Source organism: Triturus cristatus, chromosome 2_2 (assembly GCF_964204655.1).
Source record: "Triturus cristatus chromosome 2_2, aTriCri1.1, whole genome shotgun sequence".
In the NCBI taxonomy this organism is placed as follows: Eukaryota; Metazoa; Chordata; class Amphibia; order Caudata; family Salamandridae; genus Triturus; species Triturus cristatus.
In genome coordinates, this window is record NC_140582.1 from 551,028,638 (window position 1) to 551,050,334 (window position 21,697).

Sequence of the window (21,697 nt, forward strand, 5' to 3'; positions counted from 1 at the left end):
AGTCCGACTGCCACGGTAACGGTGAACGGGACCGTCTGCATAGATGAGTCTGCAAAATCCAAGTTGGTCATTGCCTAAACAATTGCAGAGTTCTTTTATGATGGATTTAAGCGTGATTTCCGGCATCTGCGCTTCCTCTTTTCGGGATGTGTTTTTGATCCCAGTTAGTGCTTTAGGAAGAATAGTTGTCTCGACGGGCACAATTGACAACACTTCTGTGTATGGATTTTACAAAACATCACAATGGAGGTGGATGTTCGAGTTCTGCTATGATTACTGTTCATCAAAGAAGGCCCCCGAACCTTAGGAGAGGAGCACAGGGTGTGCATTTGGGGGCTTGGAATGCAGTGAAGGCTTATCTCTCAATAGTATATTGAGCAAAATCTAGCGCGCATCATTGAGAATTTCATGTCAGGATTGTTAAAGACACTAGCATACTGTGTTGCAATAGTTGCTAGAGCAAGGATTTGTACCCTGTTGCGGTCCAGAGGAATTTGTGAAATAGTAATGGACCCAGTCACCTGGATGGGGTGCGATTACTGATGCAACAATAAAGTAATTGCATGGGTCATGTCAGCTTTCAAGGCCAAACTGATTCTCCAGTAATGAGGTAAGCTTGCATTGAGTAACAAAGTTTTCTACATGGCTTCAAGCAACAACCTCAGAAAACAATCAGCAGATCTATAACAAACCTGGAATTTGGCAGTTTTGGGCCTCTGAAGCCAATGCATACACAAGCTACAGGTCAGGCAGTCCTACCCCCCTTGGAAAAGAAGGCACCACAATACTTGACCAGCCCAAAACCATCATTGTAGCAGCGGCCCACCTTAGATCAAAAGGCCCTGTTAGCCCAATTTTTCCACCTCTAGACAGGGATGGCAGTCTCAGATGTCAGCTGTATAGCTGAGACATCCATATAAACTGCTAATGCCTTGGCCATCCTGGGATTATTTGATCACAAGATATAGCACAGCATTTTATCTTTAACAACCTTATCCCAGAGACCAGAAGAGAAGAGGCTAGGACCATAATGAAGGAAAGAGCATATTCATCGGACACTATTACTGATGCTGTGATGATGTTTCCAACGCAGGCTTTGACAGCTGGCAGGGGCAGCAGTCTGCTCATATAGGGATGGCTTCAGTCAACGCGCTTCCACTCTTAAGTCCAGACAAACGTTTTGCATATGCCTTTCGGTAGTCAAGCATTATTTGGAAGGCATGTAGATGACACCCTGTATTAAATCAAGACAGATGCGGACACGACACGCTGTCCAAATAAGGTTTGCAGTTCAGATGTTCCACTTCCACTCTTTTTCATGGCTCACTGAGATCCCAAGTCTGCTGTAGCAACTTCTCTTTCCCAACGCTCTGATTAAGGTTACTCCTCAGGGAGAGGTCAGTAACAAGGTTATGGCAGAATGTCAGCAAAGATAAAGAGAGAATCTCATCTACGTTCCCAGGACATCAGAATCAAACGTAACTTTCACCAGCCCCTTTCCCCCTCCTATGCTACTGCCTCTGGTGGGGGAAGAATCTCTGCTTCTGCTCCCTCTTGGGAAATAGCAACTAAAAATAGTGCATTCTGGCCATATCCTGGCATTTATTAAACAAAATACCCACCCTTTCTCCCAGAAAAGAACATAATTTTCCCATTGTGGGGGCTACAGCAAGATATCCTCTTAAAAGGAGCCAAATAAAAGGCCCCACAGAACCAAATGAATCAAGGATTCTACTTCAGATTCTTTCTGATTAAGAAAAAATTATGCCAGTGGAGGACAGTATTGCATCCGTGAAAACTGAAAACATTCCTGAAAAAACAATCATTCTGAATGGTAACCCTCCAGGACATCTCTCTAATGCTTCAGGAAGGGGAATGCTTCTCCTACCTGGATATTCGTGATGCTTTTTTCCACCTCTGATATATCCAAATCACAGAGATTACCTCTGATTTTTAGTGGTGGGACAGCATTATGAATTCAGGTTGCATCCACTTGGAATGAAGTCTGGGCTTCAGACTTTGCAAAGTGCCTTGCCTTCCGCCAAAGACAATATAGACCAGCCATATCTCTACTTGGACAACAGGCTTGTCAAGGCTCCGTCAAGTGCAGAGGCTCATGCTTTCACAGTGGCCTGCTTAAGTCTGTTCTGGGAACTAGGACTCAACTTGAACACCAAGAAATCATCCACCTACCCTGTGATAAGATTGCATTTTCTGAAGAAAGAGTAACACAACTCCAGGCCAGAGCAAAGACATTTTGCTTAAAATAAACAGCATCTATCAGGATATACAGATCCCTCCTAAATCTCATGTCATCCTGCATCGGCCTGAGTTTTTTCAGTAGTCTTTGCTAGAGACCTATTCAAAGAAAGGGGATCATTAGTGGAATCAGGCAACTGTATCTTGGAGCGACACAGTGATACTCTCCAGATGGCTCAAACATGCCATGCTGTGGTGGAGGTTTGTATCAAACCTCAAAGCAGGTCTTAGTTTTTAGCCTTCGACAAACAGGATAATCCATAGTTTATACTTTATTGTTTTCAGCATAAGCCATAACAATGGATGATTAGCAATGACTGAAATAGCATTAATTGCAGACTACTAAAATTCATGTACTAAATAAAAGCATTAAAATTGGGGTCCATAGTGTAAAACAATCACAGCTGATAAGTAATACACAAATTATCTCATGTGGTACATATACCAGTTGCAATAGATGGCATCCACATTAGCTTACTCACAAAATGATCTATGCAGACCAGATGTAATGAGCCCCAGAAAAATGTATAATAGGATCATCTGTTGTGTAGCAAAAGGTTAGTCCATCTAAGCATGATGTTATATTGGAGGATTTAAATATTGGAACAAGCCATTTGCGATCTGCCACTAGCATCTTTGTGCAAAAAAACATAAACTGACACGTTGTGACTCGTCTCCCAAAACCTCAACTGCAGAGGTTACTGCTTGCAGCAGACTTTCTCCATTTTACCAAGTAGACTGCAGTTGGAAGAGTATCTATTCTGAACTTAAATGTAAGTGTTGCATGCCTCTGGCTGTATACAATCAAGATATTACTAGAATCCAGCTTGTTGCTTTATTGAGAGATAACTAGTTAGTAAAGCTTGCCTAGAGATTGTAGTTAAAACAGATCGAAGTGGGAGCATTCCAAAAATGTCCGAGCCCCACATCTTTAATAATATTTCTGTCATATGCTGCCCAGGAATAGTTAGTACCACTTCTATGGGCAAACACCTCCATTATAGATTTTAAATTTGTTGACCAACAATTATTTCTATTCAGTCATAACCATTACAACACAGGACATAATGCAATAATTTCAGACATGGCTTTAACACCTGTCTCCATATCGAGAGTAAATAAAGTGCATATCTTAAGTTAGGATTTTAAGAAACCATTTTCGATTATTTGCAGATCTCATGTCTTAGTGCAACCCTTAATGCTAATGGATTGGCTTCCAGCCTTATTTGAATTCCAGTACAGCTTTAGTTGTCAACCTAATTACAGTTATGGGCTTTTCTTGATGTGTGAGCCATTAGCCATTAAATGGAGGTTGTCTTCTAAAATTTTCATTACCATTAGCTTGGTCTGAGCAGTATTGATGGTGAGATATTTCTTCTTGCAATAGTTCTCAAATGAGTCAATCAACTTGATTTGTTTTCTAGAATGTCTCCAGAATACAGACCTAGAACTGGATTCTCTAGATCCTCTGGCAGCACAGAATTAGTCAACATACCATGGGGCAGGGAACCCAATAGACGTTAACCCACGCAACCCACTGACAAATACATGAGGAAGGTTTGTTTTAGGCGGCGGGCTGACGCCGGCTGCGGGAGCTCCGTTCCTGACTGGATGATGCCCTGTTGTCGGAGTTTGCCTTGAGGTGCACAATCGTTATGAAGCGGTGAGAATGCAGAGAATCTGAGCCGCGAAAAAAAGCATAAGAAAATTTACCCCATATTTCCTTTTTCTTTCCACTCTCCTTCTCGGCAATTCCTGCCTGCGAGACCCGGGGAAGATCGAAGGGGGGGCGGCTGATGGGCGCAGAGACGCTGACGCCGACGTCGGTAAAGGAGGATGGGCTTGGAGCGGGTCTAGGAGCCGGCGCCCACAGTGGACGAAGAGCAAGGTTCTGGCGCAGAACTCGTATGGTCGTGGCAAGGGTCAACTTTCGACCTCTGCATTGCGCCGCAAGCCGGTTTAGAACGCTGACTACGAACACAAGGTTGGTGCCGGGCGCTTGGGGGAGAGATGTTTATTGCTTAGCTGGTGCCGCGGGTGTCAGCGGTGGTAGCATCTTTGAAATTAGTGTGCCCAGTGGAGGGTCACCCGTAGGGCGGTTCGAGGTTACTGTAAGGTTTGGATGTGAGGGGGGCGAGAGTGGCAGAGGGATGGACTTTGAGATAGAGCAGTCCCAAATAACCCTCTCTGAAGAGTGCCCTGCAGAACAGGAAACCCACCAGGGAAGAAAAACAGAAGAGACTGGGAGGAAAGAAGGCAGGGTAGGTAGGAGACAGACATCTCAAGCCCAAGCCCGAACCGCTCCCCCAGTAGCGAGGAATAGATACCTCCTCCGCTCTCAGCCTGAGAAGGAGCAGTTCTTTCCTCCCTCTGGTGGGGTAGGGGGGGCCTAACCCCCTAACTCCACGGCAGAAAAAGAGAGAGAAGAGAGAGAGAAGCAAGATAGAGGAGGCGAAGAAATCTAAAATCTGCCTAAACACAGCTAAGCCCACTCCCTCACTGAAGTCTTATTTCAAAATAATGGAAAAAATGACTGCCCAAAAGATCCCCCTTAATATCACTCCTACCCATGTCGCCAGTGTAGATAAGGTGGCTAAGGCGGGCAAGCAGGTTTTCCCCCCCACAACCTCTCAGGCTCCGGTTATATTTGACAATAGGTATTCCCCACTGCTCTCTGAGCCAGAAACAGGCTTATGTGCAGAGGAACCTGAGTCTACGATAGTGGAAGAGGAGGGCTCAATACGTCGGATATCGCTGGAGCATAGCCCAATGCTAGAAGCCGGTTCCATCTCCGATAATTCTCCATCAGTCTCTCGGGAGACTCAAGACAAGGAAAAGGAAACTAACCAGTCCCAGCTTGAGTTACTCCTCCAATCTCTACGTGAAGATCTTCTTTCGAAATTACTGCCCAAATTTGAAATCTCGGAGAGCAACCAGAAGGAGATCAATGAGAAGTGCACCAGTTTGGAGAACAAACAAGACGATATATGTTCACGAACAGAGGCCTTGGAAGGGGAAGTTGCTGCCCTTGCCCAAGTCTCCCAGGTCCAATCAAAAGATATATTGGAGCTAAAATAACAGAACAGGTCACTTCAAATGGACATGGAAAGATTAGCGATCCATGCTAGGAGGAACAATCTAAAATTCTTAAAAATACCTGAAGGGGCTGAAAATGGAGATGTAAAATCCCTGGTATGTAGATTACTGAGAGAGGGAGTGTTAAAAGACAAACCAGATATAGATATAGAGAGCGAAATACAGCGGGCTCACAGGGACCCGTTTAGACAGCACCCTGATAGAAAAGCTCCTAGAAAGATATTGGTTAATTTCCATACCTATGCTATAAAGGAGCTGATACTGGGTAGGGCCCTTGTAGATCCTTCTCTGCAGATAGATTCCACTAAGTACCTCATACGCTCTGATGTAGGTAGAGTTACAGCACAAAGGCAGTGGGAGTTGGGGTCTCGAAAGGCAGATTTAAGAAGTCAAGGGGCTCAGGTATTAATGAAATTCCCTGCATCATTGAGGGTGGTTTGGAGAAACAGAACATATAATTTTATCTCGCCTCAGGAGGTTGATACTTTCTTAATCAGTATGAAGGAGACCCAACGCTAGAATTGCATATTGGTTATCTTGTACCTTTTCTGTACCTATTTCATTACTGGCCATTGTTTCTTTAAAAAGAGAAAGAGGAGAAAGTGAGATAAAATTGGGGGTAGTCAGCATGATAGGAAGTCATAGATTAACCATGGATATAGAATACACATAGAACACATAGGGTAGTTAGAGGTTAGGAAAAGGAAAGAGGGGGAAAATAAAGGGGGAAGAAAGGGAGGAAAGGAGAGAGGGAAGGGAAAGAGAGGAGGAAAGAAAAGAGAATAAAAGGAGAAAAAAAAGTTAAATAAATAAACATAAAAAAAAAGGGTAGTAGGCGGTTCAATTAGTACTACGCTTCATTGTATTCACTCATGACACAGAGGCAAATCCCAAGTCGGGGGGAAGGGCTCCCAAGGGGCGACATGATCGCCAAGGCTTGTAAGGGTGGGTTCCTCAAGGGCGGGGGGGGGGGTGCAGATAATAAAGAAAAAAAATATTCCTCATGTAACATAAAGGCTGAGAAAAACATGACGCAACTCCTTTGTAGAAAAAAGATCTGGGGTATCTTCGAGCTTCCTATCTGAGAATATCCTCCTTTATGACAGGTACAGCTAATAAAATAAAAATTGTAAGCTGGAATGTCAATGGATTAAGGGAAAGTAGGAAACTCTTTAGAATTTGCGAATTTCTAAATAAATCAAAGGCTGACATCTGTCTCCTCGAAGAAACCCATTTGGAGCCACAAGAATGTAAGAGAGCACTCAGGAATCAAAGGTGGATTCAGGACCTCCTCTGCTCCAATCAGAGAGGAAATACCAGGGGAGTGGCAATTATAGTCCGTGCTAATAGCAGTTTTGGGGTAGAGAAGTTTGAGACTGATTGTTCAGGTAGATGGCTGACTGTATCCTTAGCGGTAGACAGCTCGCGATTTACATGCGCAGTTTACTACGGGCCTAATCTAGACTCTCCAGGGGCTTTATTTAGTCTAAAAATGAGTCTCATGAACTAGGAAACACCTATTATTATAGGAGGGGACTTCAACTTGACCTTTAATGAAACTTTGGATCGTACTTCCAGGGCCAAATTTATCCCTCCACGTAAATCACAAATTGAGCTAAAAAATATCATGAAAGATTTTAACTTGCTTGACATCTGGAGGGTTAGAAATGGCAGCGGCAGAGATTATTCTTTCTATAGTCGCAGATATAGACATCATTCCAGAATAGACTTTTTTCTTTTAGACCAAACACAACTTCCTGGGGTGGAAACCGTATCCTATATCCCAGCCATACTTTCGGACCATTCTATAGTGGAATTAAAGATCAAGTTTAAGCAAGGTGATCAATCAAGAAGGTGGACTCTGGATAGATCAATACTCTTAAAAGAGGAAGTGAAAGTGGACCTAGAGGTTGAGGTAGCTGAGTTCTTCAGGATAAATAGTGGTACTGTGACGGATCAAAGGGTATGGGAGGCCTTTAAGGCCTGTCTGAGAGGGCATTTAACCTCTTTAATGATCAGGAGAAATAAAGCGAGAAGAAGAGAGGAAGAAGAACGCCTCACTAAAATAAAACAGAAAGAACAACAGCTGCAGAAGGCCTCGTTAGATCAGCAGGCTAATCTAGCCACTATACAGAATGAGCTGGATTCCTTGAGAGTCGAATATCAGGCCAATATTGATAAAATAGTCAAAGATAGATGGGATGCAAGTAAACTGCAAAACTTTTCCTACGGGGAGAAATGTAGACGACTACTTGCCTGGAAGTTTAGGTCTGATAGGGCCAGAAATCTGATCAAGGGTTTAACTAAACGTGACACAGGTGCCATTTCCCATGACAATGCCCTGATCTCTGGGGAGGCAAAACGATTCATGCAGGATCTCTATGCAGAAGAGATAGGTCCTCCAATTCAAGGCGCAGAAGAATGGTTAAAGCAGCTCGAACTACCACAGCTGTCAGAGGCAGATAGAGACTACCTGAGCTCAGAAATACAAGAGGGCGAAGTCCATAACCAGATAAAAAAATGGCAAAAGGGAAGACAGCTGGTCCAGATGGATTCCCTGCAGAGATCTACCAAATCGGCCTAGATAAAGTTGCTCCCGTTCTTACGACTTTGTTTAATAAGATACACATGTCAGGCGAGACAACTCCACAAACTTGGTCAGAAGCCACAGTTACCCTGATCCTGAAACCGGATAAGGACCCCGTAACAATCGAGTCTTATAGGCCAATCTCACTGCTGAACACAGACTACAATATCTTTGCTGGAGTTCTGGCGGCGAGATTGGCAAAAGTTATAAAATCTATAGTACACAGAGACCAGAGAGGCTTTATTCCAGGTAGGCAGTTAAATGAATTAACTTTTCAGGTTATTGCTGCCATAGATGTTGCTATCGATAAAAAACTTCCTTTGACTATTGTAGCCATTGATGCAGCTAAGGCCTTCCACCAAGTCAATTGGATATATCTATGGTTGGCACTGTCTGGTTTTCGAATCCCAGAAAATTTTATAACATCAATTAGATTACTTTATTCCACTCCTAGGGCAAAAATTCTGATAAATGGCCTCCTTACAGACTGGGTCCATATTTCGCGTGGAACAAGGCAGGGGTGTCCTCTTTCCCCGCTATTGTTCAATTTATATATTGAACCTTTGGTTTGCCAGTTAAGATCAGACCCTGTCATTAAATCCTTCAACATAGCAGATCTTACTTTAAAATTTGCTTTATATGCTGATGTTCACCTCTAATCCAGAAGAAGCTATTCCCAGGTTATTCGATCAGGCAGAGTCTTTTGGGAAAATATCAGGTTACAAGATAAATAAGGAAAAAACTGAGATCATGCAATGGAATCAGGAGGTGGCAGCTCCGGGGGTAAAATTACGCATGAGGTACCTTGGAATACATTTGGCTCAGGATATCTCAGAGATACCCAAAGTAAACCTAAATAGAGTCTATAAGGATGTGTGTAGCCTTCTGCAACGCTGGTCAGGCCTCCCGTTGAACATCTTTGGGAGAGTGAATTTAATTAAGATGATTATTCTACCTAAAATTACTTTCTTATTTAATTCTATTCTACTAATGTTCAGTCCATCTGATATAGCCAAAGTTCAGGGGAAAATTAGTTCTTTTATATGGGATACAAAGACATCGAGAATTTCCTGGAAGAAAATGAGGAGAAATCTGAAAATTGGAGGGTTAGCTTTACCGGCCTCATTTATATATTGCCACTCCTTCTATTTCAAAAACTTTAGACTCTTGGCAGATAAGACGGACGCATCCTCCTTAGGTCTACTGTTCCAGGCACTTCTCCATGGTATCCCACAAGGGCAGGAATACTTTTTGTTTAAATACGGTGATTCTAAGTACTACAAAAGGGTGAGATTAAAAATTTTAGGCACGGCCCTGAAAAATTGGATGTATATTAGGAAAATGCTGGAAATTCCCTACTATGCCCCCAAGGCCCCTATATGGGATTCCCCGGGGACAACAGATTGCCTTAAGGATCAGCTTTCACGCCCCCTTAAATTAGCAGGATTAATACATTGGAGCGATTTGCAAAAGGATTCAGCACTTTTAGATTGGGAATCCCTTTCTAGTCTGACTGGTGGAACACTTACTAGATGGGATCTTAATATTTCCAATCCGAAGTTCGATCTAGTAAGTAGAAAGGGCAGATGGAAAAAAGAGCTATCATTTTGGTATTGGGCCTTGATTGAGGTAGAGGGAGTGACAGAATCTGAACTCCAAAGGCTGTGGGGTAATGTTTTTGATCCAGACTTTACAATTTAAAGGAACTGTGGGCGGACTCCTTTACTATGCTCCATACAGTGGTTAAGTCTGACCCTCTCAAAAGAAATCACCTCTTCACAATGTACAGAGTGTATATATCACCCAAAAAATTAGTAAAAATCACAAGTCTAGAATACCATTGTCCGAGATGCAAATTGCTGGCCGACGATGATCTGCACATGTTTGTAGAATGCCCAATGTTAAAAAATTATTGGTTTAAAATACAAGATTTTCTGGCTGAGGTACTAGATACACAATTAGTGGTTACTACCGGGATGATTTTGTTTGTATTAACTATAGATCTCCATCTTAACAATATGGCGTCCAAATTTTTTTTTTATGTTATCATCCTGGCAAGGCGAGAAATATGTAGGGTCTGGAAAAATGAGAATGCCCCTAATTTCTCAGAATGTCTGAAACATCTCATATACATAAGTGAATCTGATATGGCCTGTGATAGTACAAGCTATGATCGGATCTGGGCGGCCCTTGTGGCATGGCGGAACAGATGAGAGTATTCCAATGATTTCACCTGGGCACTGTTGGTTCTTTGTCTCCAAACATTTGAAGGGTCATGTAGATTGAATGGAATGGAGTGGAGTAAGAAAACAGTTGCTACTAGACGGATTTTTCCCTTCCATCTCTCCTCAGGTCCAAACAACAGAGTCGGAACATCATGGGAAGAGGAGAGTGGGCGGGATTCTCCATCTAGAATGCTCATATTGGTATATGAGGAATACAAAAAAAAAAAAAAAGGAAGGTTTGTTTTAGGCCAAGGTGAGTCCTATATTACAGATTCCCTGACCAAATCCAGTCTAGCTCACTCATTAGGTTCATGTCTATCCCCAATCCCTGGTATAAAACCATAGGAATATCGGGCCTCATTCACAAAAGTAATCTGAGACAAAATTCTATTACTACTTTCGGTATTCACAAAAGGCATTTAGGAGTAGTAAAGTTAGGGTTTTGGCTCTGTTAAACTTAAGTTTTGGTCTACAGTTTAACTGAGCCAAAATCCTAACTTTACTACTCCTAAGTGCCCTTTGTGAATACCGAAAGTCGTAAAGTTACGATTTTGTCTCAGAAAACGTTTGCGAATCGGCCCATTGTCTTTAGTGATACTATAAGAATACTTTGAAGGGAAATAATCAGAAGGCTTTTCACCTCTCAGTATTGCTTGTGTTGCCACTAAAATGTCTGCATTGATCTTAGTTTGTAATCAGGTTACAACGGCAAACTTGAAGGTTTGCATCACTCAATTTTTGCAGCCAAATTTGCCGCAAAGGTCAGAGACATTTAAAAAAGCAAGCCCTTCACCAAGCGAATGTGTAGAGCACATGCATTGGGGATACTAGCTTATGTTCCTGCTTATAAAGTGGATTTTGGAGAAACTATAATGAATTACTTCCCCAGTGCAAGGTGAGGGGGGCTCCCATAAAAGAGATTGGGCTCAAATCGAGGTCTTGGCCAGGATGGCCGTGGCCTTCCGCAGTTGATCTGCTGTGACACCACCTTTGTAGTATGTCCAGAGAGTAACTGGCAAGAATTGGGGGAATTTACACAAGCTGTCCTGCATCTCTGGGGCTTGGGGCCTGTCGAGCCCTACACTGTGGAGAAGTGCCAGACTCTCCAGCCTCTGCCGCATGGCCTGCTGCAACAAAGAGCCCTAGCAATCAGGTGAAGCGTACATAGCCCTATTGCTGTTAGCCTCGCCAGCCTGTCAGCTCCCACCTTAACAGGGAGTGCCCATCAGAGATTTGGGGCAGTTCGCATTCTTCAGCCCAATCATTGCATGATCTTTCCACTTCAGGGACCGGGATGTGGCATTGTGGGAGACGCAAGAGAAACAGACACTGACCCACAAAGGTAGTCATTTCATTCTTTCCATTTTTTACCTTTGCCATTCAGAAAAAGAGTAGAGAGTAGAAGTATTTGCCTCTCAAGCATAAACTGCAACAGGTCACCATTCAATGAGCCGCCATTTTCTTCATTGTTACATATGAGACCACCTACAAAAATGCGAATACAGCATCTCTATTGTACAAAAAACGTTTTTGTTTGATTTAATAGACTAAACCTTTGCTCCATATATAATACAAAACTAGCTACATATAGGATGTGCATGACCCACGACTTCCCTCTTAGTTCATTAACAGCATCATCATCATGGCAGGTGCAGGCATGTTTCTCAAATTAAGTCTAAAATCTATCACTTTTAATAGCAACATATTTAAAGCATGAAGTGGTATCAAACTGTCATTTGCAACCATCAGATTTTACATTGAATAGACCTCAAAGTTTCCCACTGACATGCTGTTTTACTGATAAAACTATATAGTGTGCAAACAATCATTTTGGTAAATTGAGTTTCTATAAATATTTGTCATGTGCACATCAGCAAGTGAAGGGTTCTGATTTGTGTTGATCTTATTTAAATCTTTGTTTGCGTCACATTTCCAAATTACCAGAAAAAAGTGCTTTTGTGTATACTATTGATATTTTGAAATATTTGTACTATTCATTTAAAAACTATGTAAATGTTGTGTTGAAAAGAAAACTGGCATCTTACAGCCTTTTCTTTTGCAGTGATTGTCAGACAGCTCACTTGCCAAAAATTCTCTAACTGTAGTTAGAGAAAGAAAAATAAACCCCATTTTCCAAGCAGCAATAAGTAAAAAGACAAACTGACATTTGACCTCTTTCCTTGAAGAGACAACAAATTTATCAAGATAAAACAAGATTTAAAGGCATCTTTATTGCTCCTTTACATTTATGAATGAATAGAACACCTGTTCCGCCAGAATGGACCAGAAGGTGCTAAAGGTAGCTCAACCTGATAAAGTCTGCCTTGCCATTGCAAGTGGATGAGTAGATTTTTCGAGGCCTGATATTGAGCTAACTTGACTAGTGGCTCACGCACTGTGTTTGAGGGCCTAAGCAAGGTTGAGTAAAGCTGTGATGCAGGGAGCCACCGAGTGGCATCTGACCAATATCTGCCAACAGTGCAGGTGGCAACCAGACAGCTGTCTGGGTGGTCCCTAGGCGGCAGGCAGTTACGCCTGCGTTGATGGAAGTTTGGACTTACCGCAACTCATTAATGGTGTACCCACCCAAAGTCTATAAAGAGTTTGTCGATAAACTGATGGGCCGCTCCAGATCTGCAGCAGGTTGAACCATGATACAAACCCCCCTGGTGGGGCAAAGAAAGGGCAGGCTTTGACAATATACATAGAGTGATTCCGGCAGCTCACCCAATGCCCATCATGTTATAGCTACTCAGCAAACACCCGATAAAGGAGGTGTTGGTTGGCCAGCAATCTGGACTTTCTCTTGGGGTAATCCCCTTGAGAATCTTTGATATGCTTGTTATGCATGAGGATGTCAGTTGCTGGCAGGTTGTGGTTGCTAGTGTGAGTGAGTAGGATTTTGGTAACGGAAGCGGTGGCAGCATGCAGGGCTCACTACACCATGGCATTGCACCAAAAGGACAGGTTTCCACAGGGCTAATAACACATAAACACTCCAGTCTATATGTTGGTCCAGGCGGATCTAATATATTATATCTCTGAGAAATAAGAACACAACACCTACCCACACCCAAGACCAGGCAAATACTTGCATAGTTAGACAGATATATTATTGACATAGACTATCTCCAGGAAGTACACCTTAGTGCTAATGCTGGCTCCCATCTGGCAGCAAAATGTACACTTATATAGCTATAGCCACATATGTTCTCCTATGTCAGAGGTAAAGCACTGCTGGTTAAGTGTGGTATCCCCTTTCAACTGCTCAAGGAAGTATATGACCAACAGGGCCAGTATAACTTGGTCCAGATAGTTGTTAATGGTATATGTGTCATACTAATCAATGCATATAGCCATAGCACAGACAACCCTGAATTTAGACAGAGATGGCACAGATGTGCTATACAAGCAATAATTAGGGGCAGGGATTTTAATGTAGTCCTTAATAAACACATGGACTGTTTCAGAGCAGCTTGTCTCACGCACATGTAGCCACACTTGCGCTGTCTTATATGATATTGGCTAATGGACTAGATGATGCATGGCGGTAGGGAGAGATCTCTCCACCAAAGAGGGTTTATGTGTCTACTGTGCATAGTTTTTGGGCACAGCTCAATTACTGGATTAGCACAAACGATGTGTGCCTTGTCAAGGTTCATTGAGCATCTCCCACTCTCCAGTAAAGCTGGTGATTGAGATTCCAGCACCCATGCATCTCACCTTCAATTGGTAATTACCTCCTTTGTCCCTCTTAGATACCATGGTTAAGAAGAAATGAAGATTAACATGATAAACTACTTTCAGACCACTGACTCCTCTGTATTACCAACAGGCATCGCCTGGAAGACCCTTAAACATTATACCCGCAGAATCTGCATCACCAAACAAGATGGTGTCCGTAGACCTCTGTGGGAGGCTCGACACATTAGATCTGAACTTAAATCGCTCGAGCAGCACTACCTGCACAATTACACTTCTGACATGCAAGCAGATCTGCAAGCCAAACTGGTGTGGTTCTCTGAAGTATCAGAGCAGAAATTGATACGCCTACACTAACATGACAAAGCAAGTGTCTATGCTGAGGCGGAAAGACCAAGTAAAATACGGGCCACATTATTTCACTGTCCACGGGCATCCTAGAATTTGGTTACCTGGAGGGAGATAGTAGTAATACTGCGTATGAGACAGAAGATGTGTTGGGAGGATTTATAACTATTATTCTAGATTGTACACGTCCCTGTAGGCTGGAACCTCTACAGATCATTCCGCATACATAGACTGCATTTCCCTGGCTTGTCTGGCGGGCTTCCGACAGCAGATCCTAGACTCACCTGTTGCTGTTGATGAGATCACCTGTGATTTACGGACTCCCCATCTGTAAAGCTTCTTGGAACAATGGATTTCTTTTCAGAATTTCACAAGGCATATTCACAGTTGCTGGCCCCGTGGCTTCTACAGATGTACAATGAGGCTCTGGCGGAGGGAATTATCCCTCCCTCAATTATGAAGGCCACTTGGATAGCGCTCCTGAAACCCTCCCACTCAATGTGACTCATTCCGATTGCTGTCCCTCCTCAATGTGTTTGCCAAAGTTGTTGTAAAAGTGCTGTTGAACCGGCTACTGCTTTTGTTGCCAGATCTTGTCCTCCTGAACCAAGTAGGCTTTATCCCAGACCAATTCACATTCTTCGATCCTGTTTGCCCTAATACGCCAATTGAGCCCAGAGCTCAATACTGTGACGTTTTTTCTGGACACCAGGAAGGCTTTCAGCTTACTGGAGTGGGAGTTCCTGTTTGCTGCCCTGACTGGAACTGACTTGCCACATAGTTTCATCAGCTGATTCAGACAGTTATATAAGATGCCAACCGTCCTGGTACGGCTGAATGGCCTGCTCTCTGGCCCACTTCCCATAGAATAGGAGCTTACATTTTACTACTTGTTAATCTTATAGTTTCCCTTTAACAGCCTGGGATGTGGTCCCCATGGCCTATTAAGGCTACTAGGAGGCGGCGGCCAGGCCTTGTGGCTAGCTCCCTGCTTACCTTGGGGTTGGCTGCATGTGTGAAGTTGGTCACTGGAACTAGCCACAGGCAAGGCCCAGTAGTCCACCCTTCGCTGCGCACAGCCAAAGGCCTGCGCATTGTGTGGTTGGCTGCCTTGGGGCCAAAGGCCGCGTGTAGCGTGGGGTTAGCTACATGCGGGAGTTGGCTCCAGGGCATTGCCACTATGGCAGTGCGCTACAGAGGTTGGGTTTATGTATGGTAATAAAATATTACTTTACATTAAAGAAACCTCCGTAATTCTCTGAAAAAAGCAAAGGTTAAAGTAACGTTATAGTTAGGCAAAATTTTCATCTCTGAAAACCACAGAAATTCCCCAGTCATAGTTTTAGTTATGTCAAGTAACTCTACCTCATGTCTTGAGGTAACTACAACTCGCGCCTTTACCATCCACTGCTAATTACCCTACCTATTAAATCACTCATGGCGTCTTCTATGACATCCTTGATATTATCGCTGCAACATTTGCAATGAAATTATTGAATAAGAAAACTGTGCATGGAGGGAGCACAGATACAGTTACCTTAGGACACGAGTCACATTTACTTGAGATTTCTATAATTGGTGAATTTCTGTGGTTTTTAGAAGTTAAAACATTACATTGTCACTTAACATTACACCTAAACTATAACTTTACTTTAACCTTTGTTTTTTTGTTTTGTTTTTGTGGGATATATATATATATATATATCAGCTCCAAACTGCCAGTCAGTAATCGTACCCATTCACAGAAGACAGCACTCACGGGGGAGAGTTCCAATGATGTATTTATTTCGGGAACTCTGGGCGCACAACAGACGCGTTTCGGCAGGTCGCCTTTCTCGATGTTTAGCACGAAACGCCGATATCGCCATTGCCTTAAATTCATTATTCACGCTGACAAATTGCAATCAACACAGTGAAAGGACTACTCCGGCAGATCCCCACAATCTGGGTACTAAAATTCCGCCATCTTTGAATATTTAAAGTAGTGACACATCACCGTAAATCGTATATAACGAACTATGTTACAAAATGCATAGATAAATACAATTCATAAATGTCATAACCCATAATTGAGCCCTGGATGGGCATAATTTCATTCGCAAAAATAAAGCGCAAATAAAACCTCTCCGAATTCGTAATTCAATGAACAGCGGCAACTGGACTTCATAAACAACGCAATATATAAATCAGTACAATATTCATGATAATTCGATGGATGAAATCATTACCCCAAACACAGAAAATCAGATAAGCATATACATCAAAAAATGTGTGTATGTGTAATAGACTCATTAGTCACCCAGGTGTACAGCTAATTCTTCACTACTATTTAGACCTTGCGGATTCTTACACTGTAGATCGATTATGTAACGTGACTTAAGACGTCTAAGTCTTTGAATCCTATCACCCCCTCTTGGATTGATGGGTACATGATCCAAACAGAAGTATGACAGTAGGTCTCGATCCCGTTTATGACATTGGTTAAAATGTCGTGCAACCGGGTAGGACATATCCACATTGGAAATGGCCCGCATATGCTCAAGGATCCGAATCTTGGCAGGGTGTATGGTACTCCCGATGTATCGGAGTCCACATGGACATGTCAGACAGTATACTGTGTATGGAGTGGTGCATGTAAGAAATTTGGTAATTTTCCTCGGTGCTGTAAGGCCTGGGATATTATATGACAAGACCCTTTTGCTTTTCTTACAGGCCTTGCATTTACCGCAAGGATAAAATCCATTTAGTACCCCAAAAGGTGATTTTGAGTCCACAGTATTGTGATAACTGTGTACCAAGGTGTCCCGAAGGGATCTAGCCTTCTTGAATGTGACCAAAGGGTTAGAAGGTAAATCACTACCTATGATGGTATCTGATAGGAGAGTCGACCAGTTCTTTTTCAAAATACGTTTAAGATGACCCGCATCTTTAGAGAATGTGGTAATCATCCTAAATTTTCCTTTGTTATCCTCTTCCCTGGGCTTACTGTGATCACTCAAGAGGTCACTTCTGTTCATGCCTTTGACCTTATTCATAGCTTTAGTCAGTACTTCCTCACTATAGCCTCTTTGTCTAAAACGGCCAATACTTTCTTTGGCTGATAGTTCGAAATCAAGGTCTCTGGTGTTATTTCTCCTTATGCGTAATAGTTCTCCATAAGGAATGCTGTTAATCAGTTTTTTAGGATGGCTACTTGAGGAATGTAAGATGGCATTCCCAGCAGTGGGTTTACGATACAATTTTGTATGCAATTTGCCATCTACTACAAACACACTAAGGTCTAAATAGTGAACTGATTCTGTACTGACTTCCCCTGTGAATTTTAAATTGACATTATTAGCATTCAGAATTTGTATATACTCGAGTGCTAATTCGGGGGAACCCTTGAAAATTACAAAAAGGTCATCGATATATCGATGCCATACCACTACTCTGTCTGTCCAAATGTTGTTGGGTTCGGCCCAGGCCACCTGCTCCTCCCACCAGCCTACGAAAAGATTCGCGTAGCTGGGGGCGAAGCAGGTGCCCATCGCCGTCCCGGAGACCTGTCTATATAGCTGTCTTTGATAAATAAATGTGTTATGAGTCAAGCAAAAATCAATGAACTCTACAATCATGGCATTATGATCTGTAAAACATAGTGGGCGATTGGCTAGGAAATATTTTACTGCTCTCAGCCCATCAGTATGTGCTATACAGGTATAGAGACTGGCAATATCCAATACCATTAGACAAAAACCTTCTTCCCATTTCACTTTTTCAATATGCACAAGAAAATCTTTCGTATCCCTCAGATACGATTTCAATTGTACCACCTGTTGGAATAAAAAGTGATCAATGTATATGGACAGGTGTTCAGTTAGACTGCCCATAGATGCCACTACCGGCCTTCCAGGAGGGTTTGTTATGTCCTTATGGACCTTTGGTAGATAGTAAAAGGTCGGAATCGTTGGATTCAAACATCTCAAAAATAGATGTTCTTCCACGTCCAGTAAATTCTTCCTATACCATGTAGATATCATGAGATGGTAATCTGTGATACCATGATTGTAAAGTTCCACATTGGTTTTCTCATAGTAGGAAGTGTCAGTTAGTTGACGGCAAACCTCCTGATGATATTGCTCTTGAGTCAACAGAACAATATTCCCTCCTTTGTCCGAAGGTTTGCAAACCAGTGTGTCGTCCTTGCACAGATTTTCAAGTGCCAATTGTTGTTTTCTAGAGAAATTATTATTGCCCCTACGATATTTTCCTTCACTACGAAGGCGCATTAGATCCTTCATGACCTGATCTGAAAATATGTCCACCGCATCCGTGGGCATTTGTGGGAGAAAGACAGAAGTTGGTTTGAATGGGCTGCTGCCACCTATCTGTGGGACATCAAGATCCGCCAGTAGTTGAGTTTGGCTGATGGTCGTCTCGCCAGCCTCCACATTCGCTTCTAGTAGACTGTCCATAGTTCGTAATATCCCAAGGTCAATACCTGTTAGGTTCCCAACAGATTTCTCTGTTTCACCAATAAGTATGGATTGACTCTTTTTCGTAGTTGGTTTCAACTTGAAATATTTATGTAGTTTCAACTTACGAATGAACTTAAACAAATCAATCCTGGTTTGTGCAAATTCCATTTTACGTTGGGGACAGAAAGAAAGTCCTAGTTTCAAAACCGATATTTCAGTTTCTGTGAGGATTTTAGGTGTCAAGTTGATGATCGTAAGATTGTTTTCATCTACCTCCGCTTGTTGAAGCTCTTCTTGCTGCGAGTTACCGGTGGCGAGTGGTCGTTTCTTGCGGCCCCCGCCCCCCCCCCCGCCTCGTCTTCCTCTTCCTCTTGCCGAGGATTCCGGGGGTTTGCCTCTGCCCCCCTTTTGCTGTTGCTTGCGGATCAATTTGAACTCTTCGTGAAAAGGGGTAACTTCAACACCATGGCCTCTCTCTGTATCTTCGCCCGATGTCTCACCCCCTGTGATATCTGATTCAGTGGTATCACGAGAGTCTGTTGGTAACTGTATCGGTTTTTTCTTTAGTTCCTTTCTTGAGTTATCATATTTATGGGCAAAGGTCAATATTCGTCCAAGATTATAGTCGCGCTCATCGCGATCAAATTTCTCTTCTTTGCGTTTCTTGATTTTTGTTCGTAAATTTTCAACCGTTTCTTCATTGATTCTCTTGTCTCTTCCACCTTAGTCTGATCTGGTTCTTTTAATAATTCATCCTCTAATTCCTTGATCGTTAGCAATGCTTTATCTCGATCACTCCATGCAAATCTCACGAGTATGACCAGCATCCCCTTACAGGACAAGGCCGTATGCTCTGCCCACTCGTCCAGTAAGCGAGGATCGGGATTTTCATACGCGGGGACAGTATAAATTCGTAGGCCTCGTGGCACTCGATTGACCTCGATATAACTCTGTAATGAGGTGGCCTCCCACCATTTTCTAATCTCCCGCTCATATAATCTCTCCAGAGCGGTGAATTTGGTGGTTAGATTCGTTAATGCTGACCCTTCATTGCTCTCGCGTGTACTGTTTCCATTGCGTTTGCGAAACATATTTTGTGCCGCTTCCCGGCGCTCCGTTTCACAGAACATGTTGTATGAATTTTATACTGTAAACACAGTCACAATAGTTACTCGCCCCTACTCCCCCTAGTTCTTGCGATAATGGAGTGTCCACAGATAAGATCCGTTGTGCCACCGGCACCTTACCCGGAAGTCTGATCTTTCGCCCGGTCCATATGCCACCACGGCATGACCTTTTTGTATTTTTCAAGGGTTCCCCCGATTAGCACTTGAGTATATACAAATTCTGAATGCTAATAATGTCAATTTAAAATTCACAGGGGAAGTCAGTACAGAATCAGTTCACTATTTAGACCTTAGTGTGTTTGTAGTAGATGGCAAATTGCATACAAAATTGTATCGTAAACCCACTGCTGGGAATGCCATCTTACATTCCTCAAGTAGCCATCCTAAAAAACTGATTGACAGCATTCCTTATGGAGAACTATTACGCATAAGGAGAAATAACACCAGAGACCTTGATTTCGAACTATCAGCCAAAGAAAGTATTGGCCGTTTTAGACAAAGAGGCTATAGTGAGGAAGTACTGACTAAAGCTATGAATAAGGTCAAAGGCATGAACAGAAGTGACCTCTTGAGTGATCACAGTAAGCCCAGGGAAGAGGATAACAAAGGAAAATTTAGGATGATTACCACATTCTCTAAAGATGCGGGTCATCTTAAACGTATTTTGAAAAAGAACTGGTCGACTCTCCTATCAGATACCATCATAGGTAGTGATTTACCTTCTAACCCTTTGGTCACATTCAAGAAGGCTAGATCCCTTCGGGACACCTTGGTACACAGTTATCACAATACTGTGGACTCAAAAATCACCTTTTGGGGTACTAAATGGATTTTATCCTTGCGGTAAATGCAAGGCCTGTAAGAAAAGCAAAAGGGTCTTGTCATATAATATCCCAGGCCTTACAGCACCGAGGAAAATTACCAAATTTCTTACATGCACCACTCCATACACAGTATACTGTCTGACATGTCCATGTGGACTCCGATACATCGGGAGTACCATACACCCTGCCAAGATTCGGATCCTTGAGCATATGCGGGCCATTTCCAATGTGGATATGTCCTACCCGGTTGCACGACATTTTAACCAATGTCATAAACGGGATCGAGACCTACTGTCATACTTCTGTTTGGATCATGTACCCATCAATCCAAGAGGGGGTGATAGGATTCAAAGACTTAGACGTCTTGAGTCACGTTACATAATCGATCTACAGTATAAGAATCCGCAAGGTCTAAATAGTAGTGAAGAATTAGCTGTACACCTGGGTGACTAATGAGTCTATTACACATACACACATTTTTTGATGTATATGCTTATCTGATTTTCTGTGTTTGGGGTAATGATTTCATCCATCGAATTATCATGAATATTGTTCTGATTTATATATTGCGTTGTTTATGAAGTCCAGTTGCCCCTGTTCATTGCATTACGAATTCGGAGAGGTTTTATTTGCGCTTTATTTTTGCGAATGAAATTATGCCCATCCAGGGCTCAATTATGGGTTATGACATTTATGAATTGTATTTATCTATGCATTTTGTAACATAGTTCGTTATATACGATTTACGGTGATGTGTCACTACTTTGAATATTCAAAGATGGCGGAATTTTAGTACCCAGATTGTGGGGATCTGCCGGAGTAGTCCTTTCACTGTGTTGATTGCAATTTGTCAGCGTGAATAATGAATTTAAGGCAATGGCGATATCGGCGTTTCGTGCTAAACATCGAGAAAGGCGACCTGCCGAAACGCGTCTGTTGTGCGCCCAGAGTTCCCGAAATAAATACATCATTGGAACTCTCCCCCGTGAGGGCTGTCTTCTGTGAATGGGTACGATTACCGACTGGCAGTTTGGAGCTGATTTTGAAGCCGGGAGCACCCCCGCCGTGA

General features: G+C 42.7%; 1 protein-coding gene across 2 annotated transcripts in view; it reads left to right on the forward strand.

Annotated features, from left to right (window-relative positions):
• The window catches only part of RBM46 (RNA binding motif protein 46), an 836,305-nt gene that overhangs the window by 754,873 nt on the left and 59,735 nt on the right, over positions 1-21,697 (forward strand). The window lies entirely within an intron of this gene.